At 36.1% G+C, this 19,968-nt stretch overlaps 2 pseudogenes; both read right to left on the bottom strand.

Moving 5' to 3' along the window:
- Positions 1–1,448: 1,448 nt before the first annotated feature.
- LOC150035461 (uncharacterized) lies at positions 1,449–2,475 on the bottom strand (annotated as a pseudogene).
- Positions 2,476–2,479: 4 nt separating this feature from the next.
- Positions 2,480–3,539, bottom strand: LOC150035462 (uncharacterized; annotated as a pseudogene).
- Positions 3,540–19,968: the final 16,429 nt, after the last annotated feature.

Raw genomic sequence — 19,968 nt, forward strand, 5'->3', positions numbered from 1 at the left:
ATCCCTCGTTCATCCTGGCGTTGAAGACGAACTTCAGAGTATCATGCTTGAGCTAAGTGGAAGGCATTCCAAACATCTCACGCAATGAATCCACGATTTCACTTGTATTGATCATGTTTTCATGTTCTTGGCCAAGACTTTAGTTAAGCTTGCCAAGATCTATGCTTTGGCCTTATCATTGGCCTTCATCCCTCCATCATATTGAAAACTCAAACAAAAACATTCAAGCAAGTATATCGTCATGATCATCCATGGCCAAATTTAATCATCTCATATGTGTGTGTGTGTACAAGTCACAATCAATTTTAAACACATAAACTAAAGTTAGGTTCAAGAAAGCTTCTCCAATTTTTCCCTTACTCTGGCTCATGCACCAATCATCAAGCATCCACACATTTCAAGAAAGTAATATATCCACTAAGATGCCTTAATTACAATCTCGAGTTACAAAACTTGCTTCATTTTACCTAGGGGTACTAGCTTTCATGCACTCACTGCAAGGAACTGTACCTAGTCAATTTCCAGGTGTCCCAACTGTACCAAATATACTAAACATGATTCTACTTTTAGTTAATGTTTCTAAATTAAAGTGAACTACATGGTCATGATATGGGAAACTCAAAGAGGGACTTAGATAAACCATACTTCAAGATATTGCTATCATATTTCCATTATGAGTCATTCAACATACATATTCAAGTCTCATAATGGACAATCAACATCACAACACATAACAAGAACTAATCAAATCTCCTCAACTCATTCTAAAAATTTTAAAATTTTCTTCAAATTTTCAAAATAACATGCATAGCAGGATAAGTTCAAATAAACATGCATAACAAGATAAACACACAAACACAATAGTACAAGGGACACATCCCACCCCTAACTTAGAAATTTGCATTGTCCTTAATGCAAGAAAAGAATAGAGCATAGAAAACAAGCATGGAGCATGCAGGAGTCCACCAAATAGGCTAGTGGTACAAATAATTCTTGTGGTTGAACAAATGCCTTGAAAAATGTGAGAACAAATGAGTGACTCTTTGATTTTTAAAGAAAAACAATTAAAGCAAAAAACAGAAAATAAATAAAGCAGTAAAAATATGGGTTGCCTCCCAATAAGCACTTGATTTAATGTCTCTTAGCTAGACAAAACTCATTCATCACGCTGGATAACATGGTGGTTTAGGCCTCTCATTCATGCTTCCACATCTGAGATCAAAATATCATATCCATGCCTAAAAGATAACTTATCATAACAACCAACCACAGGGTCAACAATCATATTCTCAATGCCATAGAAATCAATAAATCTATCATTTCTACTTATATAAGATGACATAGAAGGTAGTACAAAATCATGCTTAATAGGGTTCACATCTTTACTATCTATATTATGACATATACTTACCTCATAAGAGCTCTTGATTGCAGGATAAATACCAAAGTTACTTGTCTTTATTGACTCCAAAAATCAACTTACCTTCCTCAATATCCATTCATGCTTTCCCTGTGGCTAAGAAAGGTCTCCCCAAGATGATGGGGATCTTATGATCCTCCTCCATGTCTAGAACCATAAAGTCTGCAGAAAAAATAAATTGGCCCACTTTGACAAGCACGTCCTCAACTATCCCTCGTGAATATGCTAAAGATCTATCAGTCATTCATAAAGAGGTTATGGTAGGTTTCACTTCCTTCAGTCCAAGCTTCTTGTAAACAGACGGAGGCATAAGATTAATAGAAGCACCTAAATCACATAATACTTTCTTAACAGACAGAGAGCCAATAGTGTAAGGGGTAGTAAAACTCCCTGGATCTTTTAGTTTCGGACGAAGCTTTTTTTGTAGCATGGCGATGCATTCCTCTGTTAGACTAATCATCTCATACTGTTCGAATTTCTTTTTCTTTGACAAAATATCTTTCATGAGTTTGGCATAATTAGGTATCTGTGCTAAGGCTTCAACGAAAGGAATATTAATATGCAATTTTTTAAAAATCTCTAAAAACTTAAAAAATTGCTCATTTCTGTGCTAAGGCTTCAACGAAAGGAATATTAATATGCAATTTTTTAAAAATCTTTAAAAACTTAGAAAATTTCTCATCTAACTTCTTTTTATGAAGCTTCTGAGGATAAGGAATATTATTATGCACAAAAGGTATAGGAATAGAAGACTTTCCTAAAGATGGTTTTGTTTCTTTTACCTTTTACTTTGGTTGCTCTTTCTTAACAATTTCCTCAGGTTCATGTTTTTCATTGGATTTAACATGAGCTCTTCCACTTTATGCTCAAGTGGCTCATCATCATCATCATATATGAAACGAGTAACCAAATTTTTCCCACTCCTCAATGTATAAGTTTTGATACCTTCCTTGGATTCTTCTTAGGATAGCTAGAGAATTTACCTTTTTGCATTGTCTGAAAGGAAGTGGCAATTTGACTGAGCTGTACCTTCATACTTTGAATTGCCTTCCCATGACTCTAAATCGTGTTCTTCAAATCTGTAGTTTTTTCCCTAGACTCCTTCACAAATTCTAACATTGCTTCCTCTAAAGAAGATTTCCTCTTTACATGTGATAGACCTATAGCAAATAATCCCGCGGGTGACTGCAAAACATTCTTATTGTTAGCATAGGAAAAATTCTCATGATTTCTTAAACTAGGATGATAGTGAGTAGAAATTTGTTTGTGGCTCCTATAATGTCCTCTGTCAACAACATTGGTCGTCTCACTCTCCTGTGTGTCCCAAACTTGTTGAGATCAGCTGCCATGGTTGCTATGGTGAATTTAGTGATTGACCCCCTACAACTAATTTAGACAAAGTGTATTGTGTTTAACTGAACCTGAACGACACTTACCTCATCAACTCCATACACTCCAATAGTTTTGGTGGTGGAGTCTCTGTCACTTGACCAATTATAACTCAGAGTGGCCATGTCCTCCAAAATTGCATAAGCCTCAATAGCAAACTTTCCAAAGATCAATCCCCCAGCAGTAGCATCAAGGATGGATTTAGTGTTACTATTCAACCCATTGTAGAAAAATTGAATTTGTAACCAATGGGGTACCCATGCTATGGGCATCTCCTCAAAAGGTCTTTATATCTTTTCCAACATTAATACAATTGCCCATCTGGTTTTTGAAAGAAAGCTACAATCTCCTATCTCAATTTAGAAGATTTAGTGGGCAAAAAATATTTCTTAAAAAATACTCGAGCTAATTCCTCCCAAGTTGCAATGCTCTCAGATGGAATTTATTCAAGCCAATCCCTAGCTCGATCCTGCAAAGAGAAAGGAAACAATCTTTGTCTAATAGCATCACTAGAAACTCCATTAATCTTTATCGTCCCACAAATTTCAAGAAACGATCGCAGATGCTTATGAGGATCTTCAGTAGGGCGTCCTCTAAAAGTAATGTCCTTTACCATTTGAATCAACCCTCATTTCAACTCAAAGTTGTTTGCATTTATAGGAGCATTCACGATCCCAGGCAAGGGAGGTTGGAAATAATCCCTAGTAGCCTTATCTACTTCATCAGTCATCTCGTCTTCAACTTCTTGCTAGTCTCTAGTACGCTCAATCTCAAAATCAAGAAGTAAAAGAGGTGTGTCCTTCTCATAGGGAATGCACAAGAGAAAACTCCAACTAAGTTAGCATAAAATAAGCTCTAGTCTAAAATTTTTCCAATTCTTGAATAGTAAGCAAAAATCGTTATTTTGATCCCCCAACAATGGTGTCAAAAACTTGGTGGCACGTGGAAGTCAACGTGATCAAGTTATAATAAATTCAAATGGCTTAAAAGGCCGAGTATCGTCCTTAGAGATCAAACGAACAATTGTTACTTATCTGTTTAGAACCAATTTGATTTTAGCTAAGGAATTGGTAAGTTGAATTGATTGATTTTTGAATTAATTATAAGAAAGCTAAACGAGAAGAAAAACGAGTGTAATTTCAAAATAAATTAGCATTCTAGGGTGTTGATTTTATTACATACTTCACTGAACAATACTTAGGTTAATCATGGAATTAGGCGAAACCATTTATCTAAGTCTAGAAACTAAATTCTAAGCTATTATCTTTCGAAAATAATTCTTTCTCATGCAGTTCTAAATGATAACTAACATCGTGATATCAAGTTAAGATCCATGGCATTAAGTATGATCATCAACAACTTTTACTATTCCCCTAACTACACAAGTGATAGGTTAATAACAATTCAATGTTACAAATCCCATTAAACCTGCAATCTACTGAATTAAACATTCAATCTAATATTCATTGATGACCAATCAATCTAAGTTAAGAACAGTAACATTAAAAGATAAAAAGTTATACAATTCCATAAAATTCCTAAGTATTAATTCAAATCCATATGTAAATCCAACAACACCTTAAAACAAAAAAACCTATTCATTCAAGTTCTAAAAAACATACTCGTATACAATTTTTACAACATTCAAGTAAAGAGAAGTAAAGAACCAGAGAAGATCACATTCGTAATGCTCATCCTTTGATGAAAATCACCAATCTTCACTTCGTCAGCATGTCGAGAAGTTGAGCGGTCTCCACAATAATTCTTCACTCTCTAACTCTGTAGGGCAAGAACTCAATCTTTTAGGACTGAAATTAGGTTTGAATTTCATTATCATTAGGTCAAAATGGCATCCAAATATATAAAAAATCCAAGCTTGGCCCCAAAGATATTCCCAAAATTAGCATATTTTTCAAATATGGAAAGTTAGTACGGTGTTGTGCTCTAAAAAAGTTGTTTTCAGGTCTAGAGCACCTAGGAGAGCATAGTGGCTCTCTACTATGTGTTGTCTTGCTTTTATGATGCACAAAAGATGACAAATAGCAAAAATTTGCAAATCTTCATGTTTTCTTCCTTTTTTTCGTCTCTCCTTTAAACATGTAGCTCGGGTTTGACTTCTTTAAGCATAATTTGGATCTTTTTGCCTCATTTTGAATATATTTCAATTCTCGATCATAAATTCTTAAAATCACTAGCAAAAAGATCAAATCTTATAAAAAAAACATTAAAAACCATCCTAAATTTAAGGCAAATAACGAACATTTTGTGTGCATTTCACATATATATCCTGAACATTTCAAGATGCAGTAGGAGTAGGGATTTGAGGACATTCCTCAATCAGGACAAATTTAAGGTCATCGATTATTACCACAACATTGATCATGTTTTTCCAATTTGTTTAGTTTTCACCGGTTAGTTTGTCGGCTCCTAGTAAATTAATTATAGTGCTTCCCATTTCAAGGTTGCTAAAACAAACAAAATTATCTAAATTAGTACATGCATAATTATTTGATTCCAATCAAGTTTTAGCAAAATTTTAATGTACCATAAATCATCTAAATTTTGCAATTGTTAGGGTTAATGCCCTAAATCTCATAGGGTCATGTAGTTTGTAAACACTTGTATGAACAAACATTCTGTGATTTATAATATATGATATTTTATTCACTGATAATTGGCAGATATGTCAGTTATTATAAGCCTTTTATTTAGAATTATGAGGACTGACAAGTAGAAAATATGGTGATAATACTTAGAATTTGTGAAAATTTGAGTTTGCGTCGATCAGCATTGAAAATCCTGGCTAATCCAATATTATGCGTTATTCCATGTCAAAATTGTCTATTTTTTGTAACTATTGCAGGAATCAAACGCATGCGTTGGAAGGCAATCACAAAATCAAACGCATGCGCTGAAGCCAGGCCACCGCAAAGACAATCGCATTCGGTGAAGTCGGCTATCGCATAGACGCATACATTCATCGCTTGGAGATTGCGGCTACAGAGTTATAACCATAATAGAAGGGCGATCGCAAGATGGGTGGAATGCGTTGATACTTCAGTTGAAATAAGCTCGAACGCATACCTTGGGAGTATAAAGAAGATAAGATGATATGACATTGCCCATACCACGACAAAGGCAACAATGAGCCAGAACGTAATCATGATTGTTGTCGGCATTTAAACTCTATAAATAGTCCTTGGACTTTCACTTCAAAGCATCCGAGCTTTTGCCTTAAGGCAGATGCTTGCAGTCACAGATGAGAGCATGAGCGAGATTTTCTTTGAGGATTCTTCACCTCCACAACCCATTCCGAATGATGATCGGAGCTTTCACCGGAGATAGAGCTTGGAGAGACGTCTTCACCATCCATCCATGGCACCACCGGCAGCCTTGGCGCATAGCCTTACATTTCCTTTCTGATCTCTGTATTGTATTACATTTTGGGCTTAAGATACTTACATTTTGTAATCAATGCATCTATAAATTCCTTCAACGCCATCTTCTTCATCGTCTTTATCTTTATCATCGTTTACCTTCATCGTTTATTTATCAAAGGCGATTGCATAGTCAATCGTGTAGCCCAGAGATAGGACGCATGTAACAACCCATCGAGAGGTGTGCATTGTGCGAGTATAGTGAGTGAATCTTCTTTGCTTGGTGAAAGGCTGTAGCAATGCTTGTCGATGAGCTGTTGCAATGCTTGTCTATAAGTTAATTAGCCGCATCTAACTGCCTGAGAAAGTAAGAGGTGGAACGCACTAAAGCAAAGTATGCATTGTTCCTAGAGATAGGCACGGTCTTATGCTCAAAGCAACCATGCACTATAGAGATATAGTCATGCGGCTGACCACCGAGAGGTGTGCGATGCATTAATGTGACGAGTTGGGATTACTCAAGCGATTTAAGATAGTAACGCGTTAACAGTTGTTACATATCTATCAATTTTCATCGCAAGTCTTCCATTGCTCAATCTGTTTAGTTAGGAGTAGGAGTAGTGTGTAATCCATTAACTTCTACTTTTTACTTTTATTCATTGCCTCAAACGCATTGCGTCACAAGCATTATTGAGTTACAAGTCCCCGTGTTCGACATCGGATCACCCGAGAAACTTGCATTCTCGTTATACTTGGCGAGAAGGCAAGAAAACTTGTGATAGGAACGCATGGTCATTGCATACTAGATGAACGCATACTTTCCATTCCAATGCATGATCTCCGACGCATGGGTACAAATGCATAGCATAAAGACATGCATCACACAATAAATTGCGTTCACCAAAATTATTATCAACATTCACACTGTCTATGAAATATTTGATATTTTAGTTGCATTAACCACAAACCAATAAACTAAGATCCATGATTATCGTTATAACTTAAACATGTATGTGGAGACATATAAGTGGATTGTATTTTAGGTGATAACCTAAATGGTCTATAGTATATGGATAAGGCTAAAGACCTTATCCTGGTGACACTACGAGTATGGTTCGCTTTGTAAGTGTTACAAATTTTGTAAAGTGCTACAAATGATCTGATCTTGATCATTCATGTATTAGACATGCGAGCAGAGATATTCTATACAAAGGAGTTTGTATAAGACCGAACCACGAAATGTTTAGTCTCGTTATATAACATCGTTCATAATTGAGTCTTCCATTTCACTAGGATGACCATAGGTAACATGACTTAATCCTGAGTGAGTTATGAACTCCTACCTATGAGGGCGGTCCTTTGATTTGCATGGGTGAGAGTGGCCTGATCCTCGACTCAACAAGCCTATCATTTTAGGGATTCGTCTGATCGAGGAGCTGGAAACTCAGCTACACAAGATGAAATTTACTCATTCTTCAACGCAGGGGTAAGTAGATAAATGACTCCCTTAAGGGCTGATTCCGGGTCTTGAACAATGTGACATCACACCCTCTTTTGGCCCGAGAGGGGTTTAGTCATAGTGGGACTATGATCTATTGTTCATTAGAGAGATCAATTGTACTTAAGGAGTTAGATGTAACTACAGGGGCAAAACGATAAATTGGCCCAGCTATACTTACGAGCATCTGTGAAAGTTATCGTATTGTTGATTGGTTATATCTAATGGACATAGAAATAAATCTGTGGTGAAAAGAGTGCAACTGTCAGTCTTTAGTGGAATGCCTGACAGTTAATGGATGGTGGATCTTGTGGCTAAAGAATTTAGTCAGCTATTCACGTACCGTTGGAGTTTGAAGCCACAAGTCCATAAGGTCCCCTTGGTAGCTCAATGGATTCAAGTTGAAAATCAGTTTTTGGGTCAGTTTGAAATGTTCAAATTGACAAGAGGGAGTTTGATTATATATGATATGATTCAACTGGTCAATTATATATGATATAGTTGACATGATGTATGAGATACATTAATTGGAGGAAAAGGATATAAATATGATTTATATCTAATGGAGGAAAAAAGAACCATGGTTTATATATTGCATATGATGTGATATTAAACTATAGATTGTAAATATAATATGATTATATTTATTTTAATTAAACAATTATGAGATAATTGTTGGTGATTTTTCTCCATAACCGCACGAGATAGTGGGAGGTTACATTCAGTTTTTGTAACTAAAGGATAAAATGAAAATAGTTTTCATTTTACAAAAAAGAAATCGGATAATCGCTTCACGATTAGTACACTGTCCATTGTCTAGCTAACGAGAGCATACATGATAGCTCAAGTTTTACTAAATGATCGTGTACACGCGTAACTTTCCTAAATGATCATCTAGCTTTTACTAAGCGATTGCGCCGTGAGCGATTTACCTAAACGATCAAATCTGTTTTATTAAATGATCGTGCACCCTTTGCTAGACGATCAAGCACCCGTTTACGCAATAGACACAAAACCTCTCCCACTTGCATGGTCGTTGTAAACGATCATTGTTTCCTCCTCCCCTCTACCAAATCCAATAAAGCCCACACCTTCTAGATTCTCACTTCGAGAATACCGAGGTTACTGAGTGGTGGTGTCCTCCTTGCTTCTGTTCGTGTAGATGACCATTCGGTGGTGAGCGACAACGAGATTTGGTGGACGATAGACTTGATGATCTCAGTGACAGCAAGAGTTGTTGTTCCTTGATGAGAGCAAGATTTAAAGAGAAGAAGAGCTCTTCAAGAAGTATGTATCTCATTTTTTTGTTATTTATTTTTTAAAAGTATGTCGTAATTTATTAGTAGATGCATAACTTGTATGTTTGTTTGTGAATGCGGTATTTCTATCACAATGAATTTGGAATGATTTTGCTTTCACTCATAGGTCTCTTTGATAAGAGTTCCTTCATAAAGAACCATAACTACACTCTTCGCACTGTAGATGAATTCCTGTATCCTTGGATATAACCGTTACCGGTAAGTCAATCATTCATGAGTCATTCATAATTACAACTGAGTCAAATTACCATTTTACTCTGTAATTTCCTCTAGTTCGTTAAGTCTCATTGATCCTCTAATGAACTGTAACGAACCGACTTTCTAGGACTTATACTAGATCGTTACTTCATACATGCATAAACCTCAAAACAACTCTCTCACAAATTTTAATTAAATCAAACGAATTTATTTGCATAAATACTTTTGTAACATCCAAATAACTGAAAAATATTTCAATATAAATTTCATGAAGCCTGATAAATAAATAAATCAACCATGAACTCCAAATTCTCACATCAAGACTGAAAATTTAAAACACTAAAACATGAAAACATGAGCGGAAGTATTTCTTTGGTCCCAATGGTATGGTCACGGATTCCTTCTGTCACTCACCGGTACGTCCTTGCACTTACTTGAAAAACATAACGTAAGAAAGGATGAGTATAAAATACTCAGTAAGTAACCCCACTATAGAGGTCAGGCTAAGCATCTATGTCTTCTAGATGCTACTTTCTAGTGAGACATGCATAAACCTCTACTTTCCATAGGATGGCTAACTAGTGGTTAGTTGAACCCACACTACCATAGCTTACACCCACAAACATCTGGTGAATCCCGAAGGAAACACTTATGTGATTAATAATATATGATATTTTCATTCACTTTGTCTATAAAATATATGATATTTTAGTTGCATTAACCACAAACCAATAAACCAACATCCACGGTTATCGTTGTAACTTAAACATGTATGTGGAGACATACATGTAGATCATGTTTAAGTGATAACCTAAATGGTCTGTTGTACATGGATAAGGCTGCGTACCTTATTTTGGTGACACTACGAGTATGGTCCGCTTTGTAGGTGTTACAAATGTTGTAAAGTGCTATAAATGATCTGATCTTGATCATCATGTATTAGACATGCGAGCGAAGATATTCTATACAAAGGAGTTTGTATAAGACCGGTCCACGAAATGTTTAGTCTCATTATATAACGTCGTTCATAACAAAGACTTTCATTTCACTAGGATAACCATAGGTAACATGACCTTAATCCTGAGTGAGTTGTGAACTCTTACCTATGAGGGCGGTCCTTTGATTTATATGGGTGAGAGTGGCCAGATCGTCGACTCAACAAACCTACCATTTCGGGGATTCGTCTGAATGGGAAGTTGGGAACTCAACTACACAAAAGGGAATTCACTCCTTTCCCGAAGTATGGGTAAGTAGATAAATTTCTCCCTTAAGGATTGATTCCGGGTCTTGAACAATGTGGTGCCACACCCTCTCTTGGCTAGAGAGGGGTTTGGTCATAGTAGGACTATGATCTATTGTTCATTAAAGGGATCAATGGTACTTAAGGAGTTAGATATAACTACAAAGGCAAAACGGCAATTTGGCACAGCTGTACTTATGAGCAATTTATGAAGGGTCATCATAGTATTGATTGGTTATATCCAATTTTATAGTGTAAAGAGTGCAGTTGTCGGTCTTTAGTGAAGTGTCTGATAGTTAACGAATGGTGGATAATGTGATTAAAAAGTTTAATTAGTTATTCACGTACCGTTGGAGCTTCAAGTTACATGTCCATAAGGTCCCCTTGATACCTCAAAGGATTTAGTTGAGAATCAGTTTTTGGGTTAATTTGAAATGTTCAAATTAATAAGAGGGAATTTAATTATATATGATATAATTAAATTAATTCGATTGTATATGGTATAATTGACATAATGTATTTGATACATTATAGTTAGAGGAACAAATATTTGAATATGATTCAAATATATTTTCTATGAATAAGATTCATAGTTGTTAAATTTAATATAAATATGATTTATATTAAATGCCACAAAAATAGAGAAAATAACTATAGTTTATATTGTATATGATGTCATATTAAAACCATAGGTTATAAATATAATATGATAAGTTAGTTATCATTTTTATTTATAATTATTAATTATTTAATAATTAATTCCTTTTTTCTCTCTATCCACCTTAATGGGTAGTTAATCAGTTTTTGTGGGAATTTAGGATAAATAAAATATGATTTTAATTTTTCTATAATCTAAGACACATGATTAGCAAGTAATCTACAGAATTTGCTTGAGAGCCTATGTGATAGACTCAGTTTACTAAACAACTGGAGAAATATGTCTATGCGATAGAGATTGTCTTCCTCGATCGTCTTCCTCCTCCAACTCCAAAACACCCTCCTAACCAAAATAGCCAGAGCCCACCACTCCTGGGTTCTCACACCGACAATACCAAGGTCACCAAGTGGTAGTGTCTTTCCTTTGGTTCGTGTTATGGTTGCTGTTTGATCGAGGAGAGTTCGTGTTGTTCAAAGTGTTCGTGTAAGTTGAAGGGATTAACATGAAGAAGAGTTCTTCAAAGATATAATCTCTTGAACCTTATTTCTTATTCAAAAGCATGATGTAAATTATGTCTTATGCATAATCTGTTTGTTTTACTGTAAATGTATGTGTTTAATCGAAATGGGATTTGGACGATCCGCTTCCGTTCATAGGTTCTCTGTCAAAAGAGATCCTTCATTAACATCCACCATAACCACCAGTACAACCTACCGCACAGCAACAAAATCCCATCTCCATAGCAGATGATAGGGATAGAGCCATCAAGGATTATGTAGCTCATGCATTCCAAACCTTAGACATAGGCATTCTAGATCCACCAATTGATGCGCCCACATTTGAGATGACTCCATTGATGTTCCAAATGCTAAACTCGCTTGGACAATTCGTTGGGTTTCCTAATGGGGATCCTATAAACATCTAAAACACTTTATGAGAATCTGTCGTTCGTTTAAAGTTAACGGTGTTTCTGAAGATACATTAAGACTTAAGTTATTTTCTTATTTTTTGTAGGGAAATGCAGAAGCGTGGCTCGACTCACTATCCCCCAACTCTAATACCACATGGAACAACCTCGTGGAAAAATTTCTAGGAAAATATTTTCCACCTGGAAAGAACGAAAAATATAGAGGAGGCATCATAGCATTCAGTCAATCTCCATCTGAATCCACCGATGGAGCATTGATTAGATTCTAGAAGTTGGTAAGGAAATACCCACACCACTGATTCCCATCTTGCATCGTGATGAAGCAGTTCTACAATGGGTTGAACCAAGCTTCAAAGGCTATGGTCAATGCATCTATGGGAGGATCTTTGTTTAAAACGTCCGTAAACAGAGCTCAAGAGATCATGGATATGATTTCAAACAACAATCAGAATTGGGGTGATGGAGAACACACTTCAATCACAAAAACTTTTGTTGAAATATAAGAAGTGCACATGTTAGCATCCATGAGTCAACAGTTGACAACAATCGCAAATTTGATTCAAATTTTGATGGTAGAACCGCAAAAAGTGGGTGCCATCCAAGCTGAACCTCAAATTCAAAGCTGTGAATTTTATATTGCAAACCATTTATATAATGAATGTATGTATAACCCCCATTCAAAATGTATGTATAACCCTTATTTAGTGTGTTATGTAGGTTACTAGAAGGCACAAGAGCATTGGGACCTATATTCTAACACCTACAACCTAGGATGGAGGTCACACCCAAATTTTGCATGGACAAAACCTAGCAGCAGTGCAAGTACATCTTAGTAGCAGACAAGGACAACTCCACCAAGATTCCCTCAAGTGTCACGACAGCAACTGCAAACGCAGCCACCAGCGTCTCTCCCTAAGAGAAGTCCTAAAATGGTATATTTACTAAAAAAATATATGGTAAGAAATGATGTCGCTCTTTGTAACTTGGAGATGCAAGTGGGGCAGTTAGCTAAGGAGATCCAGAGTAGACCTCAAAGGAAACTACCTGGTAGCATAAAGGCTCCAAAGTCAAATGGAAAAGAACACTGCAAAGTTGTAACCCTAAAAAGTGGACGAGAATATAAAGAACCAAAAGTGTTTGGAGAGAAAGAACAGAGCCGTAAGGAAGGATCAACAAATGTTAAGTCTAAGGAAGGGATGACCCCAGTAGCTGAAGAAAATAAAAAAATGGCTGAAAAAGACAGAAAATAAAGACAAAGAAGAGTCGTCACTAGTTGCAAAGAAGAAGAATACAATTCTGATATACAGGCCGCCAATACCTTTTCCCAGAGATTGTAAAAGGCGAACTAAGATACATAATTCAAGAAGTTCTTGGAAATTTTAGAGCAACTTCATATCAATATTGTTAGGGTTGATGCCCTAAATCTCGATGGGTTCATTAGTTTGTAAACATGTATATGAATAAATATTTGTGAGTAATAATATAAGATATTTTCTTCACTACAGTCTTTGATATATGAGATATTTTATTGCATTAACCACAAACTAATAAACTAAGACCCTAGTTATCATTGTAACTTAAGCATGTATGTGATGACATACAAGTGGAACGTGCTTTAAGTGATAACCTAAATAATCTGTAGTATATAAAGGAGGGAAACCTTATCCTATTGACGCTACGAGTGTGGCCCGCTTTGTAGATGTTACAAGTGTTGTAAAGTACTACAAATTGTTTAATCCTGATTATTTATGTATTAGACATACGAGCGGGAATGCTCTATACAAAAGAGTTTGTATAAGACCAGACCACGAAATGTTTAGTCTCGTTATATAACATCGTTCATGACAGAGACTTTCATTTCACTAAGATAACCATAGGTAACATGACCTTAATCCTTAGTGAGTTGGGAACTCTTGCCTATGAGGGTGGTTCTTTGATTTGTATGGGTGTGAGTGGCTAGATCGTTGACTCAAACCTACCACTTTGGGGATTCGTCTGATTGGGGAGTTGAAAACTCAGCTATACAAGACGGAATTCACTCTTTCCCCAATTTAGGGGTAAGTAGATAAATTTCTCCCTTAAAAGTTGATTCCGGGACTTGAACAATGTGGCGCCACACCTTCTCTTGGCTCGAGAAGGATTTACTCATAGTAGGACTATGATGTATTGTTTATTAGAGGTACTTAAGGAGTTAGATGTAATTATAGGGGCAAAACGGTAAATTGGCCCGGCTGTACTTATGAGCAATTTGTGAAGGGTCATCGTACTGTTGATTGGTTATATCCAATGACACGGAAATATATTTGTAGTGCGAAGAGTGCAGCTGTCGATCTTTAGTAGAATGCCCGACAGTTAACGAATGGTAGATATCGTGATTAAAGAGTTTAGTTTGTTATTCATGTACCGTTAAAGCTTCAAGCTATAGGTCCCCTTGGTAGCTCAATGGATTCATGTTGAGAATTAGTTTTTGGGTTGGTTTAAAATGTTCAAATTAACAAGAGAAAATTTAATTATATATGATATAATTAAATTACATCAATTATATGAGATATAATTGACTTAATGTATTAAATACATTAATCAGAGGAATTATTATTAAATGATACAAAGGAGAAAAAGAACTATAGTTTATATATTGCATGAGATTTGATATTAAAACTATAGGTTATGAATATATTGATTATATTTGTAATTAAATAAATTATAGGATAATTGGTTACGAGTTTTATGAGATTTGATATTAAAACTATAGGTTATGAATATATTGATTATATTTGTAATTAAATCAATTATAGGATAATTGGTTACGAGTTTTTCTCCTATAACCGACTTAGTGGGAAGTTGTGATCAGTTATTGTAACTGATGGTTAAAATGAAAATCGTTTTCATTTTTACAGGATGCGATCATTTTGATTTTGTGAATCGTGCGATCAAAAGATTAGCTATACGATAGCTTGAGAGAATACACGATCGTGTAACAAGTTTTCTATACGATAGTTACTTATCTTCTAAACGATCGAGTACATTGTCTATACGATGGACTAAAACTATCTCCCACTTACTCGATCGTCTACATAATCTGTAAAATTCCTCCTACCCTCTACCAAATCTTACAGAGCCCACAACTCCTGGATTTTCACACCGATAATACTAAGGTAGCCTTCTGATGGTGTCTACTTTCTGTTTGAGGGACGAGTGGAGATTTGTTCTTGTTTGAGGTTCTTGCTTAAGAGATTACTGTTCGAATGTAGATTCGTTCGTGTTGGTGAACGATCGTGCAGTAAGTTCGAAGGAACGAGAAGAATAGTTCTTCAAGGGTAAGTTCTTTTGAACCTTAATATTTCCCATTTGTGGCATGTTGTAATTTAGAGTTTTGCATAACTATTATTGTTTGATTGTAAATGTGTATGTTCTGTTATAATGGGATTTGGAACAATCTTGCTTCTGCTCATGGGTCTCTTTGTTAAGAGATTCTTCAATTGGTATCAGAGCCAAGTCTGCAATACGTTTAAATGTTAAATGTAGTTGTGGATTTGAGTTGATGGATGTTTCGAGATGGTTGCCTCTATTCCTTAAAGCTCTCTTTACATTTCAAGTTCATTTATAGGGCCCCTTAGGGCATAATATTCTACTATCAAGTTTGTATTCAAATTGTTTGAGTCTGTAAGAGTCGTTCGTGAAGAAGCTTCACCGCATGAAGATGTCGTTCTAATCTTGGAAGAAGACCAAGAGTTTGCCGCATTGTATAGCCCAAGCTAAACAATCGTTTAGATTTAGTTACGCGATCGTGTAGAAAAGTTCTACCCGATCATATAGTATTTGCTAAACAATTGAATGATCGCGTAAAGTGTTTATTTGGTTGTGTTGCATTGGTTACCCGATCGTGTAGACGGTGAGGTAAATGATTGTTGAGGTTTTGATTCTCATTACATGGTAGGCTCGCACACTAAACGATAGATTCAGTTAGCATGCTTGATCGTATAGTCCCTAGCTACTCGATCATTTGGTATACGATACTTGATGCATGCCCCGTGATCGTTTAGACGTTCATGCTTCACTGCATAGTTGTCATCTACTCGATCGCTTCTGCACGATCGCGTGGTCTTCATGCTTCATCGCATTGTTATAGGCACACGATCCATGCTACACGATCGTTTATTCTCGTTCAGCATCACTAGACGATCACACAGAGCTACTATATGATCTATTGAACAATGTTTCACCTGGACAGTTCAAGACCCAGTTCGCCTGTTTGAACCGGTTGGCTCGTTAAATTTGTAATAGATAGCTTTATCTTTTTTGGTTTTTTAGGCTAATCATCCCGGTCCATTGGTTCTTGATGAATGTACATGTGATGTATGTTTATTTTTATTATATGTGATATAGTATGTCATATAGTTTTAAAACCGACCGTAGGTTATGCATTTGTCATGCATCATCTCTATATTGTAAAAGTTATGATATAATAGCTTGCATGACTAAATTACTTTAAAGCATGTTCATGCATCATATAATATAAGAGTTATATTTATGCATGCATTAAGCATATTCATGCATCATCTTTTATATATAAGCGTTCTGGTATAAGGGTGTACGAAAGCATGTATGCTTGGTTCATACATGTTATATAAGAGTTATGTAGTAATGAATGTGTTGGGATCGGTGTCCTAATTCTCCCAGAGTCTCGATGTTTGTAATTATACACATTGTTTTATGAATAAAACAATTGTTATTTCATTCTAACATTTACTCATATCCAATAAACAAAGCTCTATGGTTATCTTATGTAAACTTATATATGAGATATATAAGCGGATCATGCCTTAAGTGATAACCTAAATAGGTCTATAGTATAAGGATTAAGGTGGGATACCTGATTCTGGTGACACTACGGATACGACCCACTTTGTAGAGGTTTGCAAGTGTTGTAAACTACTACAGATGGTAGATCTTGACCATTCATGTAAAGACATGCGAGCGGGGGTGTCCTATACAAAGAATTTGTATAAGACTGGACCACGAGATAACTAGACTCTGTATATAACGCTGTTGATATTGGAGACTTACATCTCAACTAAACGACCATAGGTGACACGACCTCAATCCGGAGTGTTTTGGGAACTCCTGCCTTTGAGGGTGGTCCTTTGATTAGTACGGGTGAGAGTGGCTAGATTTCCAACTTAAATGCCTACCTTTTTGTGGACTCGTTTGATTTGGGAGCTGGGAACTCACTTACACAAGATGAAATTGACTCCTTCCCCGAAGCAGGAGTAAGTAGATAGATTGCTCCCTTAAGGGCTGATTTCGGGGATTCAACATAGTGGCCACAACTTCTCTTTGGAAGAGAGGACTCAGTCATAGTAGGACTATGACTTATGTTCATTAAAGGATTCAATGGTACTTAAAGAGTTAGATGTGGGGCGTAACGGTTATTGGCCGAGCTATACTTACGAGCGATCTGTGAAGGGTTGTCGCACTGTTGATTGGTTAAGATGGACACATAATATATCTGTAGTAAGAAAGTTCAATTGTTGATCTTTAGTGGAGTGTTTGGCAGTTAATGGATGGTGGATCTCGTGACTAAAAAGTTTAGTCAGTTATTCACGTACCGTTGGAGCTTCGAGCTACAGGTCCATAAGGTCCTCTTGGTAGCTCAATGGATTCAAGTTGAGGATCAGTTCTTGGTGTTGATTTGAAATGTTCAGATTGACAAAAGGTAATTCGATTATATATGATATGATCGATATGGTGTATGAGATACATTAAGTGGAGGATTAATGTAAATGAGATTTAGATTAAGTGCCTTGGAATAGAAAATGAGCTATGGTTTATATATTTCATAAGATGAAATATTAAAACTATAGGTTATAAATATATTATGGTAAGTTAGTTATCATTTATATTTATAATAATATTAATTATTGAATAATTCTTTCCTTTTTTCTAATAATCGATTGAGTGAGAGGTTATTGGTAGTTTCATGATAATCGTGAGATAAAAGGAAAAATGTTTTCCTAATTTTAGTAAGATTTGCTAAGTTATTGATTTGAGATTTCCAATCTCGAAAATTACTCACGGATAGTTGTCAAGTAAATATGATTTATTAAACAACAGCTTGGAGTTAGCTAAACGATCGTGGAGTGTTCTTACACGATAGACACGCAGCTAGATGATCGCATAACTTTTACTAAACGATTGGGTATCGACCTATACGATAGGCTATTCCATCTCCCACTTTCTCAATCGTTTACACGATTGTTCTTCCTCCGGTTTTCTGCCTTAAACCAAATCCACACAGAGCCCACTCTCTGGATTCTCACACCGAGAATACCGAGGTAACCTTGTTGGTGGTGTCATACTCAACTCGACACAGTCGATATTCTGTGGATGTCGTTCGTGGTGTTCGTGACCTTGGCGATCACTTTGTTCAAGTTCGCTGTGATCGTGCAGTGTAGCGATCGTTTGGGATGAACGTTCATGTGTTGCTGTGTTGCTGTGATCGAGTGTTCGTGATCAAGGAACTTGAAGATGAGTCTGCAAAGGTTTGTTGATTCTTTCCCTTGATCATGTTGTAAAGCATGCTATAATTTCTGTTTTATGCATAACCGTATGTTTCTGTCTGTGATTGTAATTGTAATGTTCTTATACGACTGAAATTTGGAAAGATCCTTCCGCTGCTCATGGAAATCCTCGTGTCTGATTTCCTTCAGAATGAACATTGCATGAGGCATGACACATATGTTAATTTATAAAAGTTATAAATACCTAGTCTACCTTAGCAATGTGAATGATTTTAGTTGTTTCTTTTATAAGAGTTATATTAGAAATTAGAACTAAAATCAATAAGAAAGACATGCATGCAAACTTAGTTTTAATCGAGTTTTAAGAGAGTTTTAAAATTTGATGGAGATAGACCTAAGATCATGGTTCTAATGAGATTAGAAACGTAAGTTTAATCTTTTAATCGGTTTAATAGGATTAAATTGATTAATAAAAGATTAAATATGTACCAAATCTATCTATAAGGGACCTTTTATCTAAGGTAGGTTCTGTTTAGGCTGGGGTATTTAAGGTGACGGAAACGGCCCTACCTGGAAAGGTAACTAGATAAATTTGATGCATGCATGCAAATTTGATGATAGTCTGTTAAAGTGTTTAATGGGACTTGATTCGGACTTGTTTAATTATCAAAAGAAAGAGTTATTTTTTAGCAAATTAAACTACCACTTAGATAAAAACCAGTAGCCGGATTGTTAATGAATCCCTAAGTAGAACATTCAGTGGGAGGTACTTAGGGTATATGATACTTCACTTAAACCTCTACACGTTTCTCCCTAAAGTTCACACCGTGAGATCTATCATTGGCCTCGTGGCACCTTGGGAGTGTCCCCCTAAAGGATGGTGTTTGGGTAGGTCAATACCAAGGTGAACAGAGAGAATGTTCATAGTAAGTGGGAGCGGGATGTGTGACAACATATCCCTCGGTCTCTCTCATTAGGTTGGATAACGTTTTGTGCATCGCCTCGAGGCACCCTGGGAGTGTCCCCCTAAAGGATACCAGATTTGCACGACTCTTTATCTGATCTCCTATATAAGATAAGGTCGCTTTAGTCTCTTGTCCTAATTTGCTTTTTTCCTACGATGGGTGTATTAAGGCAGGGCCTAAATTGAGGGGTTACACTTACCGGAATTATTAAAGGTTAATATATTCTAGACCGAAAAATGGTCATTGTTAGAGTCAGTTACAAAAGTTATTTCTGTCTAATGGTTGAGAATGTCTCATCCCAGTGAAGGGGCTCGTTCACCCCACCGGTGACTTTTGTTCTCCCTTGCTGGGGCATCATTGCAAAATAGGTGTCTTTAACTTAAGGTATATTCGAACTATTTTGCTAAAACCTAAAATTGGTGTTAAAAGTGGTAATGCATAGACTTATTAAGTTT

This window comes from Benincasa hispida, chromosome 6 (assembly GCF_027475165.1).
Source record: "Benincasa hispida cultivar pf3 chromosome 6, pf3_genome.v1.1, whole genome shotgun sequence".
NCBI classification, from domain to species: domain Eukaryota; kingdom Viridiplantae; phylum Streptophyta; class Magnoliopsida; order Cucurbitales; family Cucurbitaceae; genus Benincasa; species Benincasa hispida.